Below are 20,520 nucleotides of genomic sequence, written 5' to 3'. Positions count from 1 at the left end.
GAGTGGGCTCTGCACGCCTCCAAGTGAAGGTCCTGCCTAGTCTTCATCTTGACATCAATTTCTCTCACCTGTAAATTTAGTGGGGTTGAAATTGTAGGGTGATGCTGGCCCTCGGCTTCTTCAGAGGAAGCTTTCTGTCCCTTTCCAGTGATGACATTTTCGTGATGGGGTTGGACATGGTCCATGGTCCACAGCCATTGCCACTTGCATCTCAGGACTTCTAGACCCCACCCTTTCTTCTTCTCTGATGGCTCTCGGGGGCTTCTGCTCTCTATCTCGGCTGCTGTTGTAGAAGAGCCAGAGACATGAATATTGTAGCAAACAGTCTACACGAGCAGGGACTGGGTCTTGAAACTGCTCTTTCCTCTGGAATCTTGGCAGTGTGAAAATTTCACTGGCCATGTGGCACTAGGAGAGCTAATCCATGCTGTATGCCAACAAGCCATGGTGTTGCCACCTTGGAGGTCTTAGGCAACCATACTGTGGAAATTTCCTGGGAGTAGCTTCCCTGTCATATCTGGGAGATGTTTTCTAGTAGTAGGTGTCTTGGTACTCCAGTTCTTAAAATCTTTTTACACCCTGTTCAGTGGTTTCCTCTGACACTCAGGCCTAGGGGTTGTGTTGTAGACGTATCGGTTGGGGATAGGGACGGTCTCAGCCATTTATTCTCTACTTTTGACAGTTGTGGATCTCTGTAATAGTCTTCATCTGTTGCAAAAAGGGGTCTCTTTGATGAGGGGTGAAAGCTACACATATCTGTGGGTATAAGGATGCGCATTTAGTTTACTATTAGAAATTATACTCGTTTAGGAAACTGGCAGAGGTATATTCTACTCTAGGGTCTGTGACCTCTCCAGCCATAAGTATTTGGTTAGTTTACAGTTCCTGGCATGACTTCCTTCCTCTTAAGCAGGCTTTAAGTCCAGTTAGATGGCTGTTGGTTACCCCCAAGATAAACGTGCAACTATTGCACCATTGGAGATATCTTGGCAGGCCAGTCATCACTGTGGTTCTTAGCCTTTGCGGCTGGGTGGGACTAGTGACTGCTTTTCTCCCTTAGCAGTTTGCACCGTACCTTCCTATACCCTGAGAGTTAGTCTCAGGAAGATCATGCATCGGTACTTAGCACATGTACAACCCCCATTGCCTGTCTAGTAGTTTCCTTAGCTGTTCTTAGCTTGTTTCCATCTTAGTTCCTAAGTTCCTAGTCTTTAGGATCCCTTTCCCTCCTTTTCCCAATTACACACACACACACACACACACACACACACTTCCAAAGTCAGGACTAAGGAGCCTGGACATTGGTCACACTTTTATCTACATCATTAAACAAATATGGACAATAAATACTGCTATCATTTGGGCAGCATAAGCAGTGGATCCTGAGTTTTCTCTGATACTGTACAAGGCTTTTTATTTATTTATTGCTTACCCAAAGCAATGAGGTGACCTTCTTATACTGACCTAATATAAGTGCATATGTCTGCACCATTCCTGACATGTGAAAGAACTTATTAAATCACCAGCTGTGATAGTTGGATGTCATCCGACACACCGACTTCTAGGTCACTTGACAATGACATCGTTTTAGAGAAACTACTCCAAAATCAAGAAATCTGAGAGCGCTCCCCATCCCACTTGCTTGATTGACCTTGGGTGACCTGTTTCAGTGCTCTGAGACTTAATTCCACATAGGAAATTTCAAGTTGCTTCAATGGTCAGAGCGCTAACAGTTGACAGTCACCATGTATTGAATACTTACTCTCTGCCAGGCATTGGGCTAAGTACTCTTTATACGTTCTCCTGTATACCACTGAGAAAGCTACTACTGATTATCCCCATTTTACAGCTGGAAAGACTGAGCTTCTGAGAGATCACACATCTCATATGGCTAGAAAATGTCCAGACTGGGACTTGAACTGAGGTCTGATTCTGCTGCCGATTGTGAGTGTTGGATTGGTTGGGTGATAGAACTTTGGTGAATGAGTGACAGCGGAGGTGGTGTGAGTTATAGAGAGTTGATGTGGATTAAACATGGCAGCTAAAGGAAGATGGAAGGACACATTCTTTTTTTTTTTTAGTTTCAATATTTTTATAGGATATTTTCTTTATTTACATTTCAAGTGTTATCCCTTTCCTGGTTTCCCCTTTGAAAAGCACCCTACCTCTACACACACACACACACACACACACACACACACACACACACACACACACACGCTCACCAACCCACCCACTCCTGCTTCCTGGTCCTGGCATTCCCCTACACTGGGGCATAGAGCCTTCAAAGGACAAAAGGTCTCTCCTTCCATTGATGTGCAACTAGGCCATCCTCTGTGCATATGCAGCTGGAGCCATAAGTCCCACCATGTGTGCTCTTTGGTTGGTGGTTTAGTCCCTGGGAGCTCTGGGGGATACTGCTTAGTTCATATTGTTGTTCCTCCTATGGGGCTGCAAACCCCTTCAGCTCCTTGGGGAAAGGACACATTCTTGAAAACTAGCATCCTCGTGAGATCTGTACCCTGCAGTGGGGAAGTAGACCAGATAGCCTGGAAGTTATTATAAAGGGAACAGGTTTTCTGCTTGCTTGGTAGGCTCTTGGGCAGCGTTTTCCTTTCTGTTAGCCTCCTGCCCCTCAGAGCAGCTCATCTTAGCAAATAAGTGACTGGAGTCTGTCCTCCAAGCCCATGTTTCCCTTGACCGTTACTGTACATCTGGGGGACTTGATTATGGCTTGAGTCCCAGATATACTTTGCAAAGCACAGAAAACGTTAGACTAGGGTTTGGAATATAACTCAGTGGTACAGAACTTACGTAGAATATGTAAAGATTGGGGGATCAATCCCCAGCACTGGGAAAAAAATAGGTTTGCCTTATATATTCATCAGATTACTCCAACTTCATCAGGTTACCCTGTTCTGAGAAAGGATATACTGCGGCGAGAGATAACAAGCTACTTCAATGGTAGCTACCCTCAGTCCTAGACAATTGGACTTTATGTCTCTTACATCATTCGGAGGTGTTTGTGGAAAGGAATGGGTGTTATGGAGGAGGAGGTCTGGGAGAGGAGGGCTGACGATATTAGAGTTACTGAGAAGCCATTTGATAGAGTCACATGGTAGGGACAAGGAGACAAGCTCTGGACTTAGTTCGGTGACTGTACACGGGATGTAAGTTCTGTGGGGTTTGGGTCCCTCTGTGTATAAAGTAGGAATTGGCAGATGAGACTGTCTGTAGCCTTTCTTCTAGGAAGTGTGCTGGGTGATCCAGTGGGCTAGGGCCGGTTCTGGCCTTTCTCAGGGAGGACTCAGCTCCTTTAGAACTGATGGAAGTCAGAGCTGAGGAAGCTGGGGTGGAGTGGAAGGAGAATGAAGCCATCCTGGGAGTTAAGGGGCACAGCCAGAGCTAGAGTAAGAACTTTCTAGTGAAGGGGTAACAGGACTGGCGTTCCTCCTGCCTTACCGAGGAAGGAGGGGTGGTGTTCGTGTGCCTTTCCTCACCCCATCTCACCTGCAGCATGATAAGTACCCTTTGCCTTCTCTGAAACCTCACTTCATCCTCTCGAAGGCCCAGAGCAGCCTCTAGGGAAAGCTGCAGCACAGCTGTACCTTTCAGTGTTTCATATTCTGCATTTGGGTTTCGGGGGAACCTCTTTCTCCTTTTCCTCCCCCTCCCCCTCCCTGCTGCTTCCTAGGTCTTCAGGACTTCCAAGACTTTGCCTGAAACCTCCTGGGTAACTAAGTGCTTGGGAGGACTCACCTCTCCTGCTGACCTACCTCGGCCTGAAGGAACAAGACCAAACCCAGAACTCAGCCAGGTGCTAAAAGTCATGGCCTCTTTGCTCATGGAATTAGACCACCTGGGTCTCCTTTGAGTAGGGCCATTTATATAAAGATCTACTCATTCTTTCTTCCTTATACATCCTCTGGTTTTTATTTTATGATATTTGTGGTTAAGGAGCTAGTGAGTTCCTCCCAAACCCACTGAACCAATCATTTCTGTCCCTGCCTACTCTTGTTTTTTTTTTTCCTCTTTGCTCCCTGTTTTCCTATACTAGTTATTCCTTTAACAATAATTTATTATTTTTATGCATATTTATGTTTTCCCTGCATGTATGTTTGTGTAAGGATGTCAGGTCTTGGAGTTACAGAAAGCTGTGAGCTACTCTGTAAGTGCTGAAAATTGATTGAACCCAGGTCCTCTGGAAGAGCAGTCAGTGCTCTTTTTTTTTTTGATTTATTTATTTATTATATGTAAGTACACTGTAGCTATCCTCAGATACTCCAGAAGAAGGTATCAGATTTCGTTACGGATGGTTGTGAGCCATCATGTGGTTGCTGGGATTTGAACACGGGACCTTCGGAAGAACAGTCGGCGCTCTTAACCACTGAGCCATCTCGCCAGCCCCCAGTCAGTGCTCTTAACCACTGAGCCATCCCTCTACTAGTTATTTCTAATTGTGAGCACATACCTTGGAGGTGATGAGAGGCTTTTTAAAAAAAATTTAAAAAAAAAATATGTGTATGAGTGTTTTGCCTGGATATATGTCTATGCACTATGTGTATTCAGTACCCATGAAGGCGAGAAGAAGGCGTTGGATCCCCTAGAAGAAAGTAGGGTTACAGAAAGTTATAACCTGCCCTGGGGATCCTGGAACTCAAACCTGATCTTTTAGATCTTTTAGAAGAACAGCCAGTGCTCTTAAGCACCCTCCAGCTCCACGAGACGCCATTTTAACGACAAGGACAGAGATTTCCTTTTAATAGCTATTCACGAACAGTTCTGTGTCCCAGAATGCCTTTATGTTCACTCAGTGATCTTACTTATTTCCCTACCCGTGGACAAACAGTCAGACTTTCTAAGTCTTCTGGTTGTTGATGGGCAGTAGAGGGTCCTGTGGTCACTTTAAGTCGCAAGCATGGCCTCAGTTCAGAATTTCATACAGCTACATCTTTGTCACTGAACTGCAAAGGACAGGTGTTCAGTGGCCGGCACGTCTGTTCCCTGGGCCTGACAGGCATTTAATGCTGATTCTCTCTCTTGTGGCCGTGCTCATGGGTTTCTTAGAGATCACTCTTTTCCCAGCTGCTGAGATATTCACAGTAAAAAATTTATCACTGGACATGGCAACTCGTGCTCATTGGGAAGACTAAAGCAAGAGGTTTGCTAGAAATTCAAGGCCAGTGAGGGCTGCAGAGTGAGCTCCAGGATAGCCCAGGCTATAAAGTGCTAGCTACCCTTGTCTCAAAACAAACAAACCAATAAAAAAGAGAAAATTATCCGTCATTCCATATTACTGCTCCTGTCTTAGGGCTCCCCAAACCAGTGATTTACCTCCAGTCTCTGTCCACTAAGTCCATTTAGTTTGTCCATGTAGGCGCCTTGGACAAGCCCTACTCCCACCCACTCATGTTAGTTCTAGAAACTAATCCCATATCCTTCGGAGCAGTGAATCTGAAGTACAAGCGTACTCCCAGCTCAGCAGTTCCCCTCGCTCGTCCTGCAGCTGATGGCCGCTCAGTGGTTCACCGTCTGCTTATCCCTACCTGCTGTTTTCTCACCTGTAAGGAACAGACATCAAGTTTCCTGAGTGGCTCTGTGGCAGCTCTTCTCACCACCCAGCCCTCAGAGAAATTCTGGTGGTAGGGTGGGGACAGAGCCCAGGAGCAGTACTGCCAACCATTTATGCATGGCCATGTACATATACGTACATAAAATTAAAACAGTAACTGTCAAGTTCGGTGAAGTCGTGCATACTCAGCACTGGGGAAACTGGAGACAGAGAATAGGATCATGTGTTTGAGGCTGGGGAGGTGACTCCTTTGGTAAAATGCTTGTCATGCAAGCATAGGGCTCTGAGTTTAGATCCCCAGAACCTGTGTAAAAGCCAGGCACCACAGTACACATCTATAATTCCAGCACTAGAAAGACTGAGACGGTGAGACGGAGCTTGCTGGCCAAGCAGCCTAGCTGAGTCAGAGTGCCCATCAGTAAGAGATTCTATCTCAAAAATAAGACAGGGTGTGACTAAGGAAAATTTCATGTCAACCTATGGCCTCTACACAGATGCTTCTGCACACATCCACAAGACTAAGTACATGCACAAACATACACATACACACACACACACAAACACACACACAGAGCTAATCTAAACAGGTTAATGAGAGCAATGAACATTTATTGAGTTCTTACATAGTAGTCCTCTATATCCAAAGATTATTCATGTAGGGATTCAATCAATTGCTGATCAAAATAATGCAAAAAAAAATTACTATATTTTACTGAACGTGTATAGACTTTTTTTGCTATTGCTTTCTAATCAACACAATACAGCTACTATTTATATAGTATTTATTATGTATGACAACCAATCCAGAGATGATTTAAAACATGTGGAGGATGTGCCTAGGTCATATGCATTTTGTATAGGAGATCTGCATTTTTGCAGACGTTGGTATCTGCTGGGGTTTCCTAGAAACCGCCGCCTTTCAACACTAAGCGGTGACTGTAGTGCTAAGTGCTGGTTTCAGTACAGTGAGCAGGCACTCTCAACCCCCCCCCCCCCCCCCCCCCCCCCCCGGAGGTGCTTGGGCTATCTCTATTTTACAAATGAATAAACTGAGGCAAAGGAAGGCTAAAGCCTTTTGTCTAAGGTCACGAAGTTGGTTTGCATCGTTGTTGAGATTTGAATGGAGGAAATCTGACCCCAGATTTAAACCACTTTAAACCACTGACCCCTGAGCATGCAAGCATCTTTAAACCACAGTGCTCTTCTGCTTCCCACGAGGGAGGGGTCATGAAGATGTCACTTATATGATTGACAGATGTTGCTTTGGGATGCACTTTTGCCCTACTCTGGCCCTCGAGGCTCCCTGCTTTGTCCTTTCCTCTCCTGACATCCCCACTCCAACAACCTCATCCGTGTCTTTCCCTAGAGTCTAACCCACCTGCGTAAGTGACCTGCCAAGTTTGTGCCTCTGTGGATGAGCTGGCCCCAAGACCTTCATCTGGCTGTCTAGAACTCAGTCACAGGGGTATATATTTGGCCCAAACCATGTCTGCTGGTCTCTTTCAACTCCTCTTGTCATTTCATCACTAAGTTGCTATTACTGCATTCATTCACGCCAAGGGCAACGAACAGGAAGTTAGCAATTTAAGTCACTAATTGCCTATTGCTAACTTATGCAAAGTCCTGGCTTCTCTAAACCTTTGTTTTATCATCTTTATGATGGAGGCATGAATTAGGTCCCTTCAACTTGTAATAGTTTGCGATTGTACTCTCCTTAAAAAATTATTGTGTGTGTATTTGGGTCTACCTGAGTGTATGTATGTGCACTAGATTTAGGGGCTTGCAGAGGTCAGACAGGGTGTTGGATCCTGTGGAACCAGAGTTACAGGAGTTGGGAGCCACCACATCTTAATTACCCTTTTGTTTCCTCTTAGCTCTTAGGATCCTGAGGGTTCAGGACTCCGTGCAAGCTTTACATACAGAAGATACGTATATTAGTTGGGAAAATATTTCATGCCATGTCTATTCTGGACTTGACTAACTTCTAGAAATCACACTAGGTGATGACCAGTGAGGGCTCTGAGGTTTACTCTTCTCAGAATGAGTTTGAAACAAACATTCCAGGTCCAATCAGCTGCCTTTCTCCTTTCAGAAACCTATTTAACACTCATTACTCCATGGATCTCTTTAATGATAATGAAATAGAAACATTCTTAAATGAGAATTAACTGATGACAGTGGGACCAGACCTGGACTGAGAAGGTCATCCGTGGCTACTCTCATGGCAGAGTGTGTTTGTAGATGTCATTGTGGTTTCTGAGGGATGATCCCTCCCTAGCTCTGGCTCTGGGAATTGTGTCACTCACTATATGTGCTCAGAATTACTTTTCCAGAAATCTAAAACATTTTGAATTCCAAGGCTGTGGGATAAACATTTGAGGTTCTATAGTATGCTTCTCAGCAGAGATGCCGTTGGCTCTGGTGCTCTTTTGACCTCTTTAAGTGTCACGGGACTTCAGAGGAGTCTCTACTTCATTGGCTTCTTCTGAGTCCTGACCGTGGCTCCCATGGAGCTGCTGTCATTGACCATGATCTACTGTGTTTTGAAAACATTGCATCAAAATATCATTTATGGTAGCTCAAGAAATGGCTCACTGATTAAGAGTGCTTGCTGCTGTTGTGGAAGACCAGAATTCAGATCTCAGCATACATGTCAGTTGGCTCACCTTGACCTGGTACTCTAGCTCTAGGGGAACCCATATTCTCTTCCAGCTTCCAGAACACACACATAACTTATATATTTAATTATACACACACGCAGATGCACACGCACATGCACACACTCACACTCTTCATTCATAAGTTGCTTTACGCTTTGTACTTCAAGCAAATGCTCTTTGTTTTTGACCTGAGGTTTGCTATGTAGCCCCAGTGGACCTTGAACTTGAAACCTTCCTGCCTCAACGTAAGTGCCGTGGTGACCATCGGGCACTACAGTGCTCACTTGCCAGTGCCTTTCTTGCCTCCCCCAGTCCTGGCTTCCAGTTCATCCCCTGAAGGACTCTTGGACTCTATGGCTCTGAGATGAAACTGGGGCATACCTGCTAGACTAGGCTATGCCCTGCTCCCTCCTTGTCATAGTTAGCCCACATGAATAAGCTTGATGGTTTCTAGAGGCATTTTTTCTGTACTTGGTTTTGCTTTGGAGCCCCAAGACCTCATTTCTCCTCTTTCATCTGGGAAGTGAGTGATGTACCTTGATCATTATCTGTGTTGACTGGGTATTTTACTATTCATTTATTTAGATTGGCTGTTTGAAATGAAGTCTCACTATGTCCTCAGGGCTGGCCTAAAACCCACAGTGCTGTGACCGCCTCCCTGCCTCATCCTCCCAAGTACTTGGGAACTACAAGCATCAGCCACCACTCCTGCTTGATCACATATTTGAAAATTAAAACATAGATTCAAATGCTTATGGGAAATGCAAAAATTACACAGACAAAACAACCCTACACAGACATGCAAAATGATAGAAGACGTCGTTGTGCTCTCGTCCTCCTCCTCCTCCCGCTCCTCTTCTCTTTTGCCTGAAGGTTGAGAGGAATTAGGATGCAGAGTTGCATGTTGACAGACAAGTCCTGTTTCTGGACCTTTTGTAAGGTGGGTTCTTTCCTCTCCTTCCCACTTGGCCCCTATGTATCCCTCGGTTATTAGAGACACACAAGTCAACTATCATCCTCTCTTGACTTTGTCCATGTTGAGAAATGATAGCCAGGCCTGTGGAAGCTTAGACCACTCCCCCTGACTATTCATTAATCAGCCCCTCTCAAGAGGCTGAGCTGTATTTCTAGCTCTCACGTTTTAACCCGTCGTCGGGAGTTCTCCAAGCTGCTCCCTTCTCTGTCCCTACATCCTGCCTGCCACGGTTCCTCACGATGTGGCATTTTCTATCAATACCCCTAAGCACCCTCTTCTGTGCTGTGTACTCATCTTTATGTCCATTAAGGAAGATATTCCACAGACTCAGCCTGGCCCTGGCCTCTTTGGCCTCCGTTAAGCACCATTTCTGCCTCCAGACACTGAGCATTTGTCATTCCCCTGCCCTGTCCGGATGACTTGTGATCTTTCTGTTGTTACAGTGTGCTGGAAAAAATGCTGAGGTATAGTATAACTTGAATTAGTAAGCAAATAACATTTCCCAAAGGTGCTCAATTGAAGTTTGGCCATAACGATCACTTGGGAGCTCCAGTCTATGTCAGGAAAAGACCATTGTCTTTATTCTGAGGGACAGATCACTTGGCTTCTACCCTAATTCTTCTTGTCCCCCCTGGCATTGCAGTTTCCTTTGCTTTTAAAGACAACCTACAGTGATGCCCCATTTCAGACAGTACATTGGTACGGTCTCGTAATTACTCTGAATAAAATTCAGACGCCGGCACCTACCTAGATCAACAGAAACTTTTGTGCATTTTACAGGTCTGTACATCGAGTTACATCCCCAGCTCTTGTTTGTTATTGTTGGTGCTATTTATTTGTGTTTATCTTCTCCCTACTCTCTCTCTCTCTCTCTCTCTCTCTCTCTCTCTCTCTCTGTGTGTGTGTGTGTGTGTGTGTGTGTGTATGTGTAGTACTGGAGCTTGGTCCCCCAGTAATTTACCACTAAGTTATATCCTAAGCTTCTTTGGTTTGGTTTGGATTGGTCTTGAGATGGTTTTTCTTTATGTAGCCCTGGTTATCCTGGAACTCACTCTGTAGAGCAGGCTGGCCTTAAACTCAGAGATCTGCTCTCTTCTTCCTCCATGTGCTGGGTTTAATGGCATGTACCACCATTGCCCAGGACTTCTGTATTTTTATCTTAAAGCAGGTTCTCACTAAGTTGCCCAAGCTTGTCTTAAACTCCCCCTGTAGCCCAGGAAAAGTCTCGAACTTGCATTTGACCCACCTCAGCCTCCTGAGTCGCTGAGATCACAGGCATGAGCATTACACTAGTAAAAACCTTTGGGGGTTTTATTTTGTCTTGTTTTTGAGATATAGTCTTGATTAGCTCAAGCCAAGCCTAGAATTTGTTCTGTCCCCCAGGGCGACCTCAAACTCTCTTGCATCTCCAGCCTTTGCCACCCAAGTGCTGAGATTACGGCCAGGTGCAACCATCCATGCCGCCTCTATATGAATTTTTTTAAGTTAGTATAAATGGTCAACTCTAACCTAAAAGAGAAATAAAAGGAGAACGTAATTATCATGCAGTATCATATATTCAGTGTGTAACTGTTTTGTCATAACCACCTGAAGTCAGAAACTGGATCCTTCGCATAGTAACCACCGAGAATGAGCTGACCAGAAAACAGATACAGGTGTGGGTTGTGGGTGACTCACCATACCAGGAAAGGTGCTACTCCATAGTGATGAACATTTCTTGGTAGCATTCCAAAGAATCTAAAGTAGGAGGCCCTTTCAATTTACATGTTAATGGCATTCCTGGCCAATGCAGCATCCAGCAAAGCCACGCTAATGCTGGGTGTGGTGACATGTACACCTGTGATCCCAGCATTTAATAGGCTGTGGCAAGAGGATTTCTATTGGAGGCCAGCCTGTGATACATAGTGAGACTGTGTCTCAACCAAACTAAAATAAAACAGCAACAACACAAAAACCCTGCAAAAGGGACTGGGATCTCTCTCATAAATCATGTCATGAAATGGTCGTGTGCTGGCCTTGCATAAGGCCCTCAATTCCCAGCACCTCAAAGCAAAAACAAAGCTGGGCAGTGGTGGTGCACGACTTTAATCCCAGCACTCAGGAGGCAGAGGCAGAGGCAGAGGCAGAGGCAGAGGCAGAGGCAGAGGCAGAGGCAGAGGCAGAGGCAGAGGCAGAGGCAGAGGCAGAGGCAGAGGCAGAGGCAGAGGCAGAGGCAGAGGCAGAGGCAGAGGCAGAGGCAGAGGCAGAGGCAGAGGCAGAGGCAGGAGGATTTCTAAGTTTAAGGCCACCTTGGTCTACAGAGCTAGTTCCAGATTAGCCAGAGCTACATAGAGAAACTCTGTTTTGAAAAAACCATTGTATGTTTAGTAGTAGTTATAATTTAGAGCATCTTTTCTGTAGAACCTTCTAAAGTCAGGTAGGGATTGTAGTGTTTTGGCAAATGGGAACCTCTGAGAACCTGGAGCACCTACCATGGTGTTGATAGCTATCTTCCAATTCTCTCTCCTGGTGAGGAAGAACCAAGGACCAGGTACTGGCTGCTTGGGCTTTAGGTCTAGCTTACAGTACCACAGTGTTTGTATAACCTTACATAAGTTACACTTAATCGTATATGTCTGCTTGTCTTCTCTGTCAAGAAGATTCAAGCAATACACATGTATTGAGGATATAGAGGTAAGTACTTAGAGTGTGAGAAGCCCTGGGTTTCATCTCTACTACTACTAGTACCAATACTACTACTACTACTACTACTACTACTACTACTACTACTACTAAAGGCACATGTGTCCTACCTACTCTGGGATTGAGCTCAGGTCAGTCTAGGACTCCCCCTCACTTGATGTCTTTCTAGCCCTCAAACTCTCTTAGACTTCTCTTATATTCAAAGGGAGAGAGAGAAGAAAAGGAATGAAGGAGAAGAAGGGGGAAGAGGTGGGGCAAGATAAGGTTAGAGGAAGGAGAGAGAAGGAAGAATGGGTTGGGGGGGGAGACCTTTCTCATGTCCGCTTCAGCAGCTTCTCCTTCATGAGCTGACTTCTCAAGTCCTCAGTACATTCCTGGGCCAGCCCAGTGTCCACTTTTTGCAACCACACCTTTCTAAACACTCACCAGTTCCCTATGCTGTCAAGATTTTTCATCCCCTGGACAGCTTTCCTCTCTAGTTGGTCCTGGCCTTGGGCATTCTCCTCCCTCCCGCCTCACAGGGTCCCAGTGTCTTTTCCTCAGCATGCTCCTGCTTTCCTATGCCTTCCTCTGGCTCCTCCTCAAGGCCTATCCTCTGCCGGCCTCAGATGTCACCCTCCTCCCCAGGATGCTCCTCCACTGCTGTGCTCCATCCTGACGTGTTCATTAGGTAATCACTCAGTTACCTGTTTGTCCCGTCAGGTGTGTAAATGCAAAGACCCCAGAATCAGAGGAATCCAGGCCATGTCCAGCCTTGAGCTGGCTATCCTATCTGTACTTCAAACACAAAGAACATCTGAAACAAAGCTACTGTGGGTTCCTAGACCTGCACCTCTTCCTGGATCCTCTTCTCTCAGGGAATGACACCACCATAGCCAGGGGCAGAAGTCTGGGTGGCATCCTCAACCCTTCCTTCCAGATAATCACTCAGGAGTCCTGCCCTTTGTCTTCCATGATGACTCTGCGTTAACCTGGGTCAGATTTCCTAATCGTTTTAGCTAATTGTGTTGGTTGCTCATTCCTCATTAGGATTTAGGATTGCAATACCTAATTTACTATTGGGCTGGTTTAAGAGTTTTGCAAGTCTTCAGAATGGATATCGGGTCTCTTTCTTGACCCTCTCTTATGCTGGGAATAAATCCTAGCCTTCAAACATGCTGGACAATTTTCTGCCGCTGAGCCTGCCCCAATCCCACTCTTTAAATACTTTTCTCTGATGTCCTATGCATGTAGGAGTGTGCCCAATAAAGTGTCAAGATGCTTGGCCTGGGCCAGGGTCTCAGATTCTGTGGTCTTTGCATGTACACATCTGATGGAGCAAATAGGTACTGAGTGATTGTTTAATGAACATGTCAGTGAATGCATAGATAATAAGATTGACATAAAAGATCCTGTTTTTACAGCAAAATACACTGTAATAGGGAATAGGTTGTTGGTCTTTTGGACTTTGATACTGTACCCTTAGCCCTCCAAGATTTTATGTTTTAAACACTGCCAGCTCTCTGTTGTGCCTCAGCATTCATACTCAGCCTGTTTAGCATCCCGTGGTCTGCACATGCAAGATGCATATAAGGATGTCTGCATTACTAAGTAAATGCATCTGTAGTTCGCTCCATCCCTGTTGCCCTCAGGGAGACTCTGCGACCTGGCTGTGTGTTATTTAAAGTGGCCGCACAGAGCTAGACAGTGAAGCTGGGAAGGGCGTATGTGGTATGTGTGTGTGGCGGGGTAGGGGTGTGGGGGGGTAGGGGATGCTATTTTAGAATTCAGTGGAGGGGATGGTAGAGGGTCTTGCAAATGGAGTTTCTGCTCTAGGAAGCCCAGGTGAGATCTTAAAAGGGAGAAACTGTCCTGGAAGCCTCAGTGTGAGTGAGACTAGCAAGTTCTTGAAACCTCAAAGGTTCTGGTTTTAGCCAGTAGTACGACTCACGTTTAGGGGGCTTATGGAGTGACCAGGTACATTGTGACCAGGCACATTGAAATGAGGTGTCAGAATACATTAATGACATGTAGGTATAATGCCAGAAGTTTAACCATGTCTTTTGGCCTTAGAATACAGATCACCTGATCCTGGGAAGAGAAAGAAAAAAAATGACAGAAAAGAAGGCAAAGAAGGGAGAGAATGCGCTGGGTGGGGGGCACTTTAGCAGATGATAGAAGTCCCAGTGTCGCGTTCTTATGCCTGGAGGGGCTGTCTCTTCCTCCTTCCAGGACTGCTTTCATGTCTGTTCTACTCCAATCCCCAACTAGCCCCTGTGTGTTTACAGGTATTTCTGATTAGCCTAAAGGGTGGGAGTTCAAATCTCTCTAGGGCCAGGTGGGCCATTCTGAAGGCATGGCCTTGGGGAAGAGCCAGGCTGTGCTGAGCCTGGACTCATTGAGTCATGGCTTCTCCACACTATTTTCCTCATCCTCCCATCAGTAGAAGCTGACTTGTCCTTCATGCAAATGACATAAAAGATTACTCAGCTTAATTGCACACAGTGGGGTATTAAAGGAGGCCTCTCTTTGGCCTACCAAGACAAGCCTTGAACCTCCTAAAAGGTAAGAAGCCTGTGGATTGTCAATGTTGTGACCTCACAGGACAGTTCAACCAGCACTGGAACCCGGGAGAAATAGGTGCCTTTAAGAGTTTGGGGGGTCAGAAGGATTGTGGTGGACTCTTTCCAGAGAGAATAATTTTTTTTTCATCCATGAGAGCAAAATCTTTTGAGAGAGCACTGAAGAACAGATGGGTAAACAAAGATGAGAGACAGAGCCATTCCAGGTGGAGTCGGGGGTAGAAATTCTGAACAGACTCCAAGAGGCTAGAGCATGTATGTGTTTGAGAGACAGCCAGGTATGGGCAGCCCTGATGAGACCTGGGTTGGTATAACAGACAGGGGCTACTGCTTTTTACTTTGTTCAACAAAATCTTATTAAGTACTCGTACCATGCTAGGCATTTTAAAGTAGCTTCTGGGGCCAATGAAATGGCTCAGTAGGTAAAGGCACTTGCTACCAAGCCTGATGACCGGAGTTCAAGCCCAGTGAGCCACACCGTGGGGGAGAGAGCCAACTCCTACTTATCATGTTTTAAGTCATTTCATTCCTGTTGTCTTTGCTGGTTCAGTTTTGCAGGAATCCAGTGTGCTCCTTGCCTCTCATCTTCACATTTTCAGGTCACATCTCTTAAGTATGGACCCTGCAAAGTGCCCCTCCAGTGGAGCAGAGACTCTGCAGCCCAGCCCTGGTATCATGATCTGGAGACAGTCCCCTATAACCACCTAGGGTCTCACTTATATAGGGGAGGCAATGACAGTCTCTAACACATAGGATTTGGGTAAGCGCTGAGTGAGATAATGCATGGAATGGTGTCCATTGCATGTGCTGTGTGAATGTCAGCTGTCATTATTGCTATTTCATTGTTCTCTTGGGAGGGCGGCATTCGCCTCAACTTATTCTCACCTGACTTCTGTCTTCAGGAAGGCCTTGTGATTCCTTCTTGTTTTCTGGTGCTGTCTCAGCTTAATTGTTCCTAGGAAATGTCTTGTCTGTCATTCTCAGGCTCTGAGGAGGCACATGCCTGCCCTTGGCCTCCAGCCCCGATGTAGCTCTGCACCTCCCTCGGGGTTGTTTTCTCCCTGTGCGCATGTGTGTTATTATCTGTAACAGATACACAGAGGAATAGAGTGTCACATGCATCAGCTCACCCAGCAGCCTGGCCCAGGGCAGGACTTGCCACCAGGTCTGAGTCACCCAATATCGCTGTGCCACAGGCGGGACTAGGAGTCCTCGGCTTCCTAGACTGGCTTGAGGCTCCCTTAATGAGTGTAATGGGTCCTCTGTTTCCTTTGTCAAAAGGAATGTTAATTATTTTCAGCAGTCTAATTATATGGCTAATGAGAGACTGACTGAGATAACATTGCCTTTAATTACTCTTGCCTAACTGCTGTTTGGAGCCATAATTTGAGCGTGTTGCAAGGCTGGGTGCCTGCTCAGTAGATGGAGCTGTCCAGCAAGAAGCCGAGGGAGGGGCCAGGATCGCTGAACTCATGGGTCGTCATGAAGGTGCCTGAGGTGGCTGCTGTCTGCTTTGCCAAGTGGCTGGCAGCCTTTCCTGGGTGCCATCGCTTAAATGAAATGGGCCAGATGGAATCAGGCGGAGAGCAAGCAGGGAATTCATAGTTCCACCAGTGAGCCGTCGCTCTTCCATCCATACCCTTCACCCCAGTATACCTGCCCTTCAGGCTGCTTTTGGCCAAAGTTCCTCATTCTTGGAGAACACATACTTCAAGTGCTGTCTAGAACATGGGAATACAGAGATAAGGAGCCTGTGGTCCAGAAAGCTTCCTTAAATAAATTTGCATTATACCCAGGATAAATATCGCATGTTTGTCTTCTGACCTCTACCAATGTCACAGTACTGTGGCCTTCCTGTGGTTATGGTATGGTGCCTTTCAACCTTGATTGGCAGATCCTGGGCCTATAGGTAATGTCCAGTAGCTCATAAGGAACTGTTGTCAACTTGAAGCGGCTCATTGCTATAGGAAAATCAAGTCATCTTAGACTCTCCCCCTTATATCTCTATCTTTCTTTTTTCTTTTTTTTCTAGATTTATTTATTTATTATATGTAAGTACACTGTAGCTGTCTTCAGACACACCAGAAGAGGGCGTCAGATCTCGTTACGGATGGTTGTGAGCCACCATGTGGTTGCTGGGATTTGAACTCTGGACCTTTGGAAGAGCAGTCGGGTGCTCTTACCCACTGAGCCATCTCACCAGCCCCCTATCTCTATCTTTCATGTGGGGTATGGGATGGGTAGGTACTAGTAGAGACCTTGGCCTCCAAATTTTTAGGTGTGGACTTAAGCAAGTTTCTTAACCTCTTTGAGCTTCATCTTCCTAAATAAGTTGGTTGGTCTGTGTGCATCTCATAGACTTGTGTGGAGTCAGATGAATTAGCCTACTGGAAGCTGTCTAGCACAGAAAAAAAATCAAGAAATGATTTTCAACCTTCAAAGCATTACTGATAGTCTGAGCTATAGCATGAACCAAAGGCCGACCTTATTCCTCAATAACCACAACTGTCTCCTGGTCACTTGCGTAGAAGTCACTTTACATACCATAGATAGTAACTTCTATGAAAGGTTACCCTCCCTTCATTTCAAATGCTAGCCTTGGCCACCGTGACCTCTTTCTGATTTGGTGAGAGAACACAGATACCTGCTCTGAAGGCACAAGATACCTGGGATCAACAGAATGGAACTCAGGGTTAGCAAATCTAGAGTAGTACTAGTCAATGGCATGTCCTGTGACAGCAGAAATATTCCATATCTGCTATCCAATATGGCAGACAAGGGCAATATTTAGCTTCAAGTACTTGCAATTCGGGTAGTTTACCTTAGAGATAAGTTTTCAATTTCATTCACTTTTACTTTTTGGTTTCTCGAGACAGGGTTTCTCTGTATAGCCCTGGCTGTCCTGGAACTCACTCTGTAGACCAGGCTGTCCTCGAACTCAGAAATCCACCTGCCTCTGAGTTCCAAGTGCTGGATTAAAGGCGTGCCCCACCACCACCCAGCTCACTTTTATCTATTAACACTTAAATAATCTCACATGTCCAGCGGCTACCCAATTACATGGTATATTTTTGGAATTTTGAGAAAAAAAGAATTTGTGCACTTCCTGTTCTTGGCATGTTCTTTATTCCTGGTCCACATGAGTGCTGTTTACAGGAGATGGGCAAGATTTGCTAGGTTGCTGGCAAAGGGAAGGTAAATTTTCCTTTCTACCAATTAAGGTTTGGACAATGACCAGGAGGGAGGCTTACATTAGCCATACTGTTTAACCTGACTTACCAATTTGAGGTCTGATTTCTCCCCATGTTTCCCTTTCTGTCTGCAAGGATCAGAGCCATTGTTGTTGGACCTGGATAGATGGCTATGTGGATGTGTGATCCTCGTGCCTGTCTTAGGAGTTCCTTGATTGACAGTGATAGAAATCCCATCATATTAGCCTGGATAAAAAGGAATGTTCAATAGCTATGATCCCAGCACTCAGGAGGCAAAAGTAAGTGGATCTCTGAGTTTGAGGACAGTCTGGTCTACAAAACATGTTCCAGCACAGCTAGGGCTACACAGAGAAACACGGTCAAAAAAAAAAAAAAAAAGTTCCTTTGCTTACAGGTAGAAGGAAGGTTAGACCATCAGTCAAAACCACAGGCAGGAGGAAGGTTAGACCATCGGTCAAAGTAATCCATTTTGCCTTCCCTTACTAACAAACCTGTTATTAGTGCAGCCAGTGCCTGCAAGGGGGCATTTCTGGCTGGTGGATCTTTGTTTGGTAGGCAGTGGTTTTGGTTGGCTGAGCCAGAGCTGTATACAGCACTGGGTACCTTGCAACCAGAGTGGGAATTGTCTGTGGTGGCAGGGGCAGGTGCCTGGCCTACAGTGAACTCAGTGAACTCAGACTTCCTGGGCTTGGCTGTGGTTGCTTGAAAGCCTCTGGGATGGCTTAGTTATGGAAGCAGAGCACTGAACCACACTGCTGGGCAGGTCTAGCTGTGGTTCTTATTTTGTTTTAATTAAATTTATTTATTCACTTTACAACTCAATATCAGCCCTTCCTGTACTTCCAATACCCCTTCATGGAAGTCCTCCCCTCATTCCCTTTAGAAGGGAAAGGCCCCCTCTGTGTGTCAGTCCCCACCCCCCCACCCCACCCCCACCCCACACACCAGACTAGGTGGACTAGGCACATCCTCTCCCACTGAGGCCAGACAAGGCTGTCCATTTAGGGGTATGGGATCCACAGGCAGGCAGGTAGGCAATGGACTCAGGAACAGCCCCTACTCCAGTTGTTTGGGGGACCCACAGGAGACCAGGCTGCTCATCTACATATGTGCAGGGGGCCTAGGTCCAGTCCAACCCATGCTTGTTCTTTGGTTGGTGATTTAGTCTCTAGGAGTCCCCAAGGTTAGTTGACTCTGTTAGTTTTCTTGTGGAGTCCCTGTCCTCTTTGGGTCCCTCAGTCTTTCTCCCAACTCTTCCACAAGACTCCCTGAGCTCCATCTACTGTTTGGGTGTGAGTCCCTGCATCCCTTTTCATTGGCTGTTGGGTGGAGCCTCTCAGAGGACAGTTAGGCTAGGTTCCTGTCGTGCATGCCCTTTTGGGTCTGGGTTACCTCACTCAGGATGATATTTAAAAAAACAAAAAACAAAAAATGACCTCTAGTCTTCTTTATGAGGAGTCACCCTTGCACCTGAAGACACAGACAGTGATGAGGAGGGAGGGCCCCATCCAGATTCCTGGTCACTCCTGTGGGGCTGGAAGGCTGCTGGTTTCTTATGACTGACAGGAGGTGGCTTGCTAGGGTCATCCCATGAGGTTGCTAGAGCCTCTGGCAGTGACCTAATGGGATCTGCGTGGGGAGGGTTATGGATAAGGGAGAGGCAAGGAGACTCTTCACTGTAACACATGCCCAGCTCTGGGACCGCAGCCAGGAGGCTAATTAGAAAGCTCAGCAGCTGTCCAGCTTTTCAGGCACTAAGTAGGAGCTACCAGGTGCCAGTGAACATCCTGGGAAGGAAAGGGAAGAGGCTGTGTGGGGAGGTTGTCAGGAAAAACACTCCGGGGTGTACTGGTTGGCAATCAGTGTTTTGTTAAGAGAGAGAGATTGGAAGGGACTTGCTAAGGCAGAATTAAGTGAGGAGGACTATGAGGGGACAGGAGGGGGCAGGACAAGAAGTTCCAAGTGAGAGAAGGTGGGGGTGAGAAGAGGAGGAGGCAGGGACCTCCAGAGTCCAATCCCAGAGCAAAGGGCCAAGTGGAAGGCCAAACCAAAAGCAGTGAGGGGCCAGCTGCCGTCTACACACACACACACACACACACACACACACACACACGTGCCTGTGCCTCCCATTTGCTTCCCAGGAGGCAGTGATATACTGCCTCTCTCTTGGAATACCTGCACACCAATTGTGTTTGTAGTTTTGGGTGTCACTCTGTGACTTGGGAACCTGCCAAAGTCATAGTGTTGAGTGCTGGTCTCACTCTAGAACGAGCTAACAAGGTTGAGTCGGCCTCTGGTTCCACCTGAGTTTTCACTATTGAAGTTCTTAGGGTGGGGCCCTGGCCAATCACCAGAACTCCTTGTGATAAAGTGATTAGAGGGGTGGACCTTCCAGCCCCCAGCGTTAGCCTCTCAAAGTATAAAGCTCTTGACAATCTTATCAAAATGTGCGGTGCTCCAGTTGCTGAACGGGCGCTGGCTGTGCAGCACCCCCCCCCCATCTCTACCTTGCTCCATTTTTCTATTTGTCCAGCTGCCCTGTCAAGGTATGTGTTTCTGTGAGTTCTGTGGGGCATCTGTGAGGTGGAAACCGAGGGCCTGGGAATAATGGTTTGTAGTCAGTGGTCAGAAGTGTGGGTGAAAACCTGTTTGTTATTGGTATTTGAGGTGGGGCAGTCATGTGGGAGGGAACACTCACATTTCTGGGAGAAACTGACATTGCCTTGGGGTAGAATTTCAGATTTTAAAACTGTTAGGATAAGCGATTGGTATCGGTAGAGAAACTGTTCTCTCTCTCTCTCTCTCTCTCTCTCTCTCTGTGTGTGTGTGTGTGTGTGTGTGTGTAGGGAGTCCCCCA

At 46.2% G+C, this 20,520-nt stretch overlaps 1 protein-coding gene across 8 annotated transcripts in view; it reads left to right on the top strand.

The window, feature by feature from the left end:
* The window catches only part of Tmem229b (transmembrane protein 229B), a 45,765-nt gene that overhangs the window by 3,965 nt on the left and 21,280 nt on the right, over window positions 1–20,520 (top strand). The window contains exon 1 of one of the 8 annotated variants that reach the window (NM_001170401.2): window positions 20,113–20,209. The exons of the other annotated variants lie outside the window; for them this stretch is intronic. The gene's annotated coding sequence lies outside the window, so the exon portion shown is untranslated. Of the gene's footprint in view, window positions 1–20,112; window positions 20,210–20,520 lie in introns of those variants that run through there. 8 annotated transcript variants of the gene reach the window in all.

This window comes from Mus musculus, chromosome 12 (assembly GCF_000001635.26).
Source record: "Mus musculus strain C57BL/6J chromosome 12, GRCm38.p6 C57BL/6J".
Taxonomy (NCBI): Eukaryota; Metazoa; Chordata; class Mammalia; order Rodentia; family Muridae; genus Mus; species Mus musculus.
This window is presented reverse-complemented; position numbering and strand designations above follow the sequence as displayed.